The sequence below is a fragment of the Orycteropus afer genome, unplaced genomic scaffold, assembly GCF_000298275.1.
Source record: "Orycteropus afer afer isolate SDZICR_OR568_19922 unplaced genomic scaffold, OryAfe1.0 scaffold00044, whole genome shotgun sequence".
Classification (NCBI taxonomy): domain Eukaryota; kingdom Metazoa; phylum Chordata; class Mammalia; order Tubulidentata; family Orycteropodidae; genus Orycteropus; species Orycteropus afer.
Genome location: NW_006921631.1, coordinates 15565520 through 15576575, shown reverse-complemented (window position 1 = coordinate 15576575; position 11056 = coordinate 15565520).

Here is an 11056-nt window from a genome sequence, read left to right as displayed (position 1 = left end):
TATCTATTTTTTTAAAGCCAATGAAGCAGATATAATAATTTGATGATTGTTAAATTTGGTGATAAGAATATGCAGGGTTCATTATAATCTCTCTCTCTTTTTTTTTGCACGATTGGAAGTTTTCAAAAGAAAAATGAAAATAAAATATTCAAAACCAAACTCGCTGCCACCTAGTTAATTCTGACTCATGGAGACCCTCTTTGGGTAAAATATTGGGTACCTATCATGTGCATTACACATTATATGTTATGTCATTAAATCCCCAAACAGCCTAGAAGACAAGTTTATTACATTTTAAAGATAAGGAAAATGAGGCTCCAAGAAGTTCAGTGTCTCGTCCAAGATGACACAGCCAAACAGAATAGAACTGGAGTTCTTCCACTAGAGTCTGTGCATCCCAGTGCCTATGGAGGAAAGGAATAGCTGAGGTCTTGGTAGCTCATTTAAGGAGCTCTGGTGGCATAGTAGGAGCTCTGGTGGTGTAGTGCCTAAGGCATTTGACTACGAACCAGAAGCCTGGCCATTCAAATCCACTAGCCACTCCTCGGAAGGAAGGTTGGGCAATCTACTTCCATAAAGATTTACTACCTCGGAAACTCAAAGGGGGTCACTATGAGTTGGAATCAACTCAATGGCAGTGAGTTTGGTTTTTTGGTTTGGTAGCTAAATTGTCATGGAGACCCATAGTGGAGGGAGTAAAAAAGGACTTCCAAGCATATATCTCATGGGACCAGGACTATTAGAGAAGTCTAAAGGAGGAGCTCTGGTGGTGTAGTGCCTAAGGCATTTGACTGCTAAGAAGGCTGGTGGTTCAAACCCACCAGTCATTCCTTAGAAGGAAGATTGGGCAATCTACTTTTGTAGAGATAGGAGAGGTCACTATGCGTTGGATCGAATTGAATCGAATCAAATTGACAGCAGTGAGTTTGGTGTTTTGGGTTTTAAAGGAGGAGCTGGTTTGGGGAATGAAAACAAGGAATTGAGCTTTAGGCATTGAAAGTGGCATTTTCTTTTAATTATACTTGTGCTGCTTTGTTTCTTCCTTATACCTACCCTTTGCATGAGAACTTAAATTGTAAAGCACTTGGTTTGTGGAAAGCTGCAATCTACAGCTGGAGTCCTAATTCCCTTTTGAGCCTTGACATAAATTCAGATGCCATTTGAGTTCTTTAGGTTACTTTCCCAGTGCTTTCTGGCCATTGAACCAACCATATGGCTATGCTTAGACAAGTCCAGGCAAGCCCTTCTGGCCAATGAACCAACAATGTGGGTATGTTTAGACAAGTCCAGGCAAGCCCAAGGAATAGCAGTTTGCCCTCAGGAAGAGTGTTTGAAAGTAGATTAACTAGTATGCAGTAAGGTGCTCACACAGAGAACTAGGGAACTTGCCTGGGCATTTACTGAAAATAACCAATCAGATGCATGTTATCTAATTTAAGTTAAATGTTGTTGTTGTTCTTATGTGCTGTTGGACCGACTCATAGGGACTCCTCCTTGGATTACTGAAGCAGTATCTCTATGGAAGTAGATTGCCCAACCTTCCATCCAAGGAATGGCTTGGTGGGTTTGAACCACCAGCCTTCTGGTTAGCAGTCAAGTGCCTTAGGCACTATGCTACCAGAGCTCCCCAAGTAAAAGTTAGTGTCCTGGTATTACCTTATAGGGAGCTTTGGTGGCCTAGTGCCTAAGGCACATGACTGCTAACCAGAAGGTTGGCGGTTCAAACCTACCAGCCACTCCTTGGAAGGAAGGTTGGACAATCTACTTCTGTAGTGATACTGCCTCGGAAACCCAAGGAGGGGTCACTATGAGTCAGGTCTGACTCAACGGCACATAACAACAACAGGAATTTTTTAATCTGGGGTCTTTTTCCCTAGCACACCTCCATATGGGCAGAGTGTGGTTCTCCCATATTACAGATGATAGCCAAGCTCAGAAAGGCTAAGTAGGGGAGCCAGGTCTAAGACCCAGGCCCTGGGACTGTATCCTATATCAAACTTCCTTCTTCCCCAGTGGTAGGGTTTGGAGAAGACTTACCTGCTATCATCTAATTGTGTTCAGATGTGTTGGAATAGTAAGTGACATCAGCATAAACTTTGTCACAACCTAGTGTGTTGGGAAGGAGCTCTGGTAGCATAGTGGCTAAGACACTTGCCTGCTAACCAGATGGCTGGCGGTTCAAACCCACCAGCCACTCCTCGGAAGGAAGGTTGGGCTATCCTACTTCCGTAGTTATACTGCCTCGGAAACCCAAGGAGGGGTCGCTATGAGTCGGGGCTGACTTGATGGCAAATAACAACAACAACAAATAAATACTAGTGCTGTTTTTATATTCAGTCATGGACATGAGCAGAGCATCAAAAATGTTCAGTCTTGTTCTGGTTCCCTAGTACCACTCTGACAAGAATATGCCACAAATGGGATGCCTTGAACAAACAGGAGTTTATTCTCTTACAGTTTGGAGGCTAGAAGTCCAAGTTCAAAGTGCCAGGCTCTAGGGGCTGTGTAAAAGCCCCTCGACCTTGGGCTTCAGCTCTGCCTCAGGCACCCAATCCACCAAAGCGAGAGGCTTTTCTTTACTTAGGCAGCTACTGGCTGCTGAGGCTAACAAGCCCAAGGTCAACAAATAAAATGGCACAGTCCCGATGTTACCAAACCACACAGCAGGCGATTAATTCAAATCCATTATAAGTCCCAACGTTAGCAGAGCATGGCAGGCTGCTAAACAATGACATGGCTACACACAGGGTCCAAGCGTGCCATAAGCTAGAGACTATCCCCAAGGCTTCTCCTTATATACAGGAAGCAGACCACATCCCAAAGGCAACTACTTACTCAGCTGCTTGTGGTAGATCCCACCATGGAATTGATTGTCAGTCTCATCATGGGGAATAATTACCACCAGCTGCCCAGCCACTCAACCAGGCCCAGCCAAGTTGGCATACAAATTTAACTACCACGAGTCTCAAGACACCCAGCACTGGTTCAGTATTTATTAATTCATTTACATCTACCAGCCTCACCAAGGGCCAGTGAGACCTCTGGGATGGCACAGTCAGCTAGGGCTTCTTCAGGGCTTTTGCTCTTCACTGTCTACTTCCAGATAATTTGCATTCCCAGCCTCTGGTCATATTTTTTTCTGCTTATATGTCACTTTACTGAACTGCCAGCCTTCTGGTTAGCAGTCAAATGCCTTAGGCACTATGCCACCAGAGGTCCTCTGACTGACCAATGTCACTTTATTAGACAGGCTTTTTCTGACCTGCCTATATAACAGTCAAGTCCCTCACCTCCTATCTTTCACTACATCCGATACCCACCAAGCACTGGGTCCTTTGCCCAGAGTGACTGATGGCAATAAACACACACCAAGATGAAGAGCATAGGACATGGCCTTTATTAAGTCTGTGCATGAGCTGAGACAGAAGGTAATTCCCTTAGATTCTGCCTGCCTCTAGGTGCTTTCCAAGTTTCTTTTATAGGGTGAAAATTACATCAGGATCATGTTATACATACAATTCATATAATTACAGGCTAAGCATGCACATCCACAGTATAGGGCACAAAGGGGGCAGCTCATAGCATGTCTCATTATAAGTTAAATCTCTGCCCAGGGGAATGGGTTTTAGTATGCTAACATTCCCTTTTAGGAGCTCTGGTAGCGTGGTTCCTAAGGCACTTGACTGTTAACCACAAGGCTGGTGGTTCAAACCCACCAGCCACTCATCGGAAGGAAGGTTGGGCAATCTACTTCCGTAGTGATACTGCCTTGGAAACCCAAGGAGTGGTCGCTATGAGTCAGATCCGACTCAATGGCACATAATGACATTACCTTTTACCTAAATTCAAGCTGTCCTTGGGCTTTTATGGCTCAGCAAAACTCCTGACTATTTGTTGTTTTTCAAAAGCTACATTTTTCTTATTTCACTGGGCCACCACTCCTCTGTCAATTTGTCACACTGTAGTCGATTGTGTGTTGCTGTGATGCTGAAAGCTATGCCAGCAGGGTCACTCATGGTGGACAGGCTTCAATGGAGCTTCCAGACTAAGACAGACTAGGAAGAAGGATATGGCCAGTGAATTTTTTTTGGGGGGGGACGGGAAATTGGCCACTAAAAACCTCATGAATAGCATGGAAACATTGTCTGATATACTACTAGAAGATGAGCCCCTCAGGCTGGAAGGCACTCAAAATATGACCGGGGAAGAGCTGCCTCCTCGAAATAGAGGTGACCTTAATGACATGGATGGAGTAAAGCTTTTAGGACCTTCATTGCTGATGTGGCATGACTCAAAATGAAAAACACAACTGCAAATATCCATTAATAATCAGAATGTGGAATGTATTAAGTATGAATCTAAGAAAACTGGAAGTTGTAAAAAATGAAATGGACACATAAAGATTGTTATCCTAGGCATTAATGAACTGAAGTAGACTGACACTGGTTGTTGTGAATCAGAAAACCATATGGTTTACTATGCTAGGAGTGACAAATTGAAGAATGGCATCACAGTTGTCCTCAAAAAGAATATTTCAAGATCTATACTGAAATGCAATGTAGTCAGTGATAGGATAATATCCATATGCCTGCAAGGAAGATCAGTTAATACTACTATTATTAAGATTTATTCACCAACCACTAAAGCCAAAAATGAAGAAACTGAAGATTTTTACCAACCTCTGCAGTCTGAAGTTGACCAAACATGCAATCAAGATGCATTGATAATTACTGATGACTGGAATGCAAAAGCTGGAAACAAAGAAGAAACATCGGTAGTTGGAAAATATGGCCTTGGTGATAGAAATGATCTGGAGATTGCATGATAGAATTTTGCACAAAGACTTATTCACTGCAAATACCTTTTTTGCAACAACATAAATGGTGACTATATATGTGGACCTCACCAGATAGAATACACAGGAATCAAATTAGTTATGTCTGAAAGAGGTAATGGAGAAGCTCAATATCATCAGTCTGAACAAGGCCAGGTGCTGACTGTGGAACACACCATCAATTGCTCATATGCTAGTTTAAGTTGATGCTGAAGGCAATTAAAACCAGTCCATGAGAGCCAAAATATGTCCCTGAGTATCTCCCACCTGAATTTAGAAACCATCTGAAGAATAGATTTGATGCACTGAACACTAGTGACCAAAGACCAGATGAGTTGTGGAAGGATATCATACATGAAGAAAGAAAAAGGTCATTAAAAAGACAGGAAAGGAAGAAAAGACCAAAATGGATGTCATAAGAGACTCTGAAACTTCCTCTTGAATGGACATCAGCTAAAGCAAATGGAAGAAATAATAAAGAAAAGAGCTGAACAGAAGATTTCAAAGGACAGCTTGAGAGGACAAAGTATTATAATGAAATGTACAAAGGCCTGGAGTTGGAAAATCAAAGAGGCAGACCGCAATTGGCATCTCTCAAGCTGAAAGAACTGAAGAAAAATTCAACCTTCAAGTTGCGATATTGAAGGAGTCTATGGGTAAAATATTGAACAATGCAGGAAGCATCAAAAGAAGATGGAAAGAATACACAGAATCACCGTTCCAAAAAGAATTGGGCCACATTTAACTATTTCAGGAGGTAGCATATGATTAAGAACTGATGGTACTGAAGGAAGAAATCCAAGTTGCAGTAAAGGAATTGCTGAAAAATAAGCCTCCAGGAATTGACAGAATACCTATTGAGATGTTTCAACAAATGGATGCAACACTGGAGGCACTCACTCATTTAGCCAAGGAATTTGGAAGACAACTATTTGGTCAACCAACTGGAAGAGATCCACATTTGTGCTCATTCCAAAGAAAGATGATCCAACAGAATGTGGAAATTATCGAACAGTATCATTACTATCACATACAAGTAAAACTTTGCTGAAGATAATTTAAAAACTTGTAGCAGTACATCTACAGGGAAATGCCAGAAATTCCAGCCAGATTCAGAAGAGGACATAGAACAAGGAACATCCTTGCTGATGTCAGATGGATCCTAGTTGAAAGCAAAGAATGCCAGAAAGATGTTTACCTGTGTTTTATTGACTATGCAAAGGTTCAACTGTGTGGATCATAACAAATTATGATTAACATTGAGAAGAATTAAAACTCCAAAACACTTAATTGTACTGTGAGAAACCTGCACATAGACCAAGAGGTAGTCATGTGACTAGAACAAGGGAATACTGAATGGTTTAAAATCAGGAAAGATGTCTGCCAAGGTTGTATAGTTTCACAATACTTACTTAATCTATATGCTGAGCAAATAATCCAAGAAACTGGACAATATGAAGAAGAATGAGGCATCAGGATTGGAGGAAAACTCATTAACAACCTGCTATATTAGGAGCTCTGGTAGCATAATGCCTAACACATTTGACTGCTAACCAGAGGGCTGGCAGTTCATACCCACCAGCCACTCCTTGGAAGGAAGGTTGGGCAATCTACTTCTGTAGTGATACCACCTCGGAAACCCAAGGAGGGGTCGCTTTGAGTCAGGTCTGACTCGAGGGCACATAACAACAACATGTGGAGATGACAGCTCTACTTGCTGAAAGTGAAGACTCAAAACACTTTCTGATGATGATGGAAGACTACAGCCATCAGTATGGATTACACCTCAACACAAAGAAAACAAAAATCCTTACAATTGGATGAATAAGCAATATCATGATAAATGGTGAAAAGATTGAAGTTGTCAAGGACTTCATTTTACTTGGATCCACAATCAACGCCTGTGGAAACACCAATCAAGAAATCAAATGATGTATTGCACTGGGCAAATCTGCTACAAAAGAACTCTTTAAAGAGTTTAAGAGCACTTTGAAGACTAAGGTGCACCTGACACAAGCCATGGTATTTTCAATAGGCTTATATGCATGTGAGAGCTGGACAAGGAATAAGGAAGACTGCAGAAGAGTTGATGCATTTGAATTGTGGTGTTGGCAAAGAATATTGAATGTACCAGAAGAATGAAAATATGTCTTGGAGGAAGTACAGCCAGAATGGTCCTTAGAAGCAAGAATGACCAGACTGTGTCTCTCATACTTTGGTCACATTGTCAGAAGCGACCAATTCCTGGAGAAGGATATCATGCTGGGTAAAGTAAAGGCTCAGAGAAAAAGAGGAAGACCCTCAATGAGATGGATTGACACGGTGGCTGCAATGATGGGCTAAAGCATGGCAATGATTGTGAGGCTGGCACAGGACTGGGCAGTGTTTTGTTCTGTTGTCTACGGGGTTGTTATGAGTTGAAACTGACTCGATAGCACCTAACAACATCTCAGTTGGAGGAACATTGTAGAATGCCTTAAAGAATGCCATGCATTCCTTCAAAGAGATGCTGTGCATCATATCCTTTCTTACTTTATTTTATTGTCAAACCAAAACCAAACTCACTGCCGTCAAGTTGTATCCAACTCAAAGCAACTCCTCCTTGTGTTTCCCAGGTGGTGTCTCTATGGAAGTAGATTGTCCAATCTTCCTTCCGAGGAGTGGCTGGTGGGTTTGAACCACCAGCCTTCTGGTTAGCAGTCAAATGCCTTAGGCACTATGCCACCAGAGCTCCCGATTTTATTGCCAACTGTCATTAAAAAGAAAACAGAAAAATGTTACTGTTGAGTGGATTCTGACTCAGAGTGACCCTATATGACGGAGTAGAACTTCCCCATAGGGTTTCCAAGGCTGTAATCTTTATGGAAACAGACTGCCACATCTTTCTCCAGTGGAGCAGCTGGAGCATCTGGTAGGTTCGAACCAGGGGCTTCAAGCTGGTTCATTGCAGTTTGATCTTCTGCTGAGAATTTGCCTCTTGACCCCAGACATACTGAATCAGAATCTGCATTTTAACAAGATCCCTAGGTGATTCTTATGTAGACATCTTATAGACAACTTGTTAAATTGTAGATTCTGATTTAGATCTACAGTTGTAGGAATTGTAGATTCCACCTGGTGTGGAAATAAAAATTCTCAGCAGGAGGTCCAACCAGAATGAAATGGTTGGAAGCCCCTGGTTCAAATCTCTAATCAATTGCTTAACCTGCACCACCAGGTCCCTCCAGTTGTCATACTACTTAAATGTGTTTCTTTTTCCTGTCCCCCACTAGAATATCCTCATAGTGACTCTGTGAATATTTCTGAATGAATAAATGCATACATAAATTAAATGCAAAAAGAATGGAAGGAAAATTATTAATCTTTTGCATTTCTTTACTTTTGAGATTATTCAGTTGGGAAGTACTTTTTTTTTTTTTTTTTAAGGTAAATGTATTTCCCATCAGCAGTAGGTAATTAAAATGCTCTATTTGGCAAGGGGTTATAATACTTGGAGAAGACTAAATCAGCAAATACTGTATGAGTGCTGGAAAAACCACGATCTTACAGGTGAGATGAGGTCAAGAAGGTCAAGGTTATTTGGGTCTTACAGCACACACCAACAGGTGGAATACAACCTGCCTATTTTTTTCTATTTTCTAGTCTTCTGGGAACTCATTCTCTAGATCTTGATGTTTCCAAAATTTAATTCCGTGATGAGAAAACTACTTGGAGAAATCTGGATGTGCTCAGGGAAATTATTTCAGACCACCCAGCTTCAGGCCTGCCATCACTCACTCTGCAGTCTCCAGCAATCCCTTCCTCCTTCCTGCTTCCCCCTTCCAGGCAGTGGGGAAGGTGCCTGGGGAGCAGTTCCTCATCTGGCCTGAGGGGACAGTTTGACTCTTGGGCAATTAATTCACCTGAGGAATTGCAGCTGTCATCCCCAGGGAGCTGCTCCTCACCACCACCACCCCCGCCTTGCTCTCCAAGCAGTGAGAGTTCCCTGACATACTGGAGGGTCAGGATGTGAGGACACACTACAGAGTGGGACTGGAGGAGGCTCAGAGGAGCTACATTAGGGAAACTGACTCTCAGTAAAGTGAGTACATGAGTTTCCAGACTGATCCTAGAATCTCCCACATGCCAGCTCTGTACAGCCTCATGGGGTGAGGAGCTGCCCTCCTTACCTGCTGACTGCCTTGGTCCTGGGCCCCAAAGATTCTGGCCATGGAGGTCAGGGAAAGGGCCCTCCTTGGCTTAGGCAATACTGCCTTCCTGACCTCTGCTTTGCCCTTCCTGCCTTCAGGCTTCCCAGCTCTTGTTCTGGCTGCCTCTGGGACCCTCTGACCATGCTTGCCATCCAGGCCTCCCAGAAACAATTAGTTTGCTTGAGAGCTGGGGCCTGACCAAGCCCTGACCCTAACTGCTGACTCCTGATGCCTACACTCATGGGTCACCCTGCCCTGGAACCTTGATGTCTGAGGCCTTTATGGACACAGCAATCTAGCAGAGCCCTTAGGGGGTTAGTCAAAGACCTGAAAAATGGGAACACTGGAGGCTCTGTGGACAGTAGCACAGAGCCTGAGCTGAGGGCTGGACACAGCTGGTGAAGGGACAAATGCTCTACACTGGCCACTGGGCAACTGACACTGAGGGCCCCAGGAGGGAGTGGTAGGACGAGTCTGGATAGGAGTCTGGAACTTGTAAATATGTCATTTTACGTAAGCAGACAGATCTAGAGAGAACCTTTCCATATGATGTGATTGCTATTCTTTCCTAGAGGCTTAGCCCAGCCCCTCAGAGCAACCCTACCTGGGGCTCAGGCTTGGTGCCTGCTTCAGTTTCCAACCGAGGGCTTGACAGAGGGTATAGAGTTTTAGGGAGGAAATGCTTGCTCCTCCTCTGGTTATGGTAACTCTACTGCCACTTTCATCCACCAAACTTCTTTCTGAACCCTGGACACACCATCTCCCTCCCTCCAACCTTCACCCAAGCTGACAGGCACTTGCTGAGGTGGCTTTGACCCAAACACCCCCAGCATGACACGAAGCTACTGAGGTATTTATTATCTGAAAATGTTTGAAATTTGACATATTTGAAAATGTGAAGCCTCCCACCCACGTGGGGAGATGTCAGCAGCACAGGGATTGACTGAATGGGGAGTGTGTACAGGTGGGGGAGAGGGATCTAAGGGCTGCACAGACAGATGGCTCCCCCAGCAGCAGCTGTTCCCTGACAGAGAGACGTGCAGTTCAGCAGTATGATGTGCTTGTCTTCTCTTGGCATCCCTGGGTCCTGCCCTCCTTCCACCACCTCAGAAGCCTGTTGAGGATTTTTCAGATTTTCTGTCAACTATTTTGTCTTAAAGGAGCTTTGGTGGTTCAGTGGTTAAAGCATTGGGCTGCTAAGCCAAAGTCAGAAGTTTGAACCCACCAGCCACCCTGCAGGAGGAAGATGTGGCAGTCTGCTTCCGTGAAGATTTACAGCCTTGGAAACCCTTTGGGACAGTTCTACTCTGTCCTACAGGGTTGCTATGAGTCAGAATCAGCTCCACGGCAATGGACCCATTTAAACCAAAGGAGGGGGTAGGTCATAGTCAGCTTTGTATTTTCAACAGTGCCTACTACCTGAAGGGAGTGGAACAAGGGATATCATTGCTGATGTCAGATGGATCTTGGCTCAAAGCAAAGAATACCACAAAAATGTTTACTTGTGTTTTATTGACTATGCAAAAGCATTCGACTCTGTAGATCATAACAAATTATGGGTAATATTGAGAAGAATGGGAATTCCAGAACACTTAATTGTCCTCACAAGGAACCTGTACATAGACCAAGAGGCTGTCATTGGAACAGAACAAGGGGATACTCCATGGTTTAAAATCAGGAAAGGAGTGTGTCAGGGTTGTATCTTTTTGCCATATTTATTCAATCTGCATGCTGAATGATCTGAAAACCTGGACTATATGAAGAAGAATGTGGCATCAGAATTGGAGGAAGACTCATTAATAACCTGTGATATGCAGAAAACACAACCTTGCTTGCTGAAAGTGAAAATGACTTGAAGCACTTACTGATGGAGATTAAAGACTACAGTCTGCAGTATGAATTACACCTCAACATAAAAAAAAAAAAAAAATCCTCACAACCAGACCAGTAAGTGCATCACAATAAATGGAGAAAAGATTGAGGTTGTCAAAGAATTCACGTTGCTTGGTTCTACAATCGATGCCAACGGAAG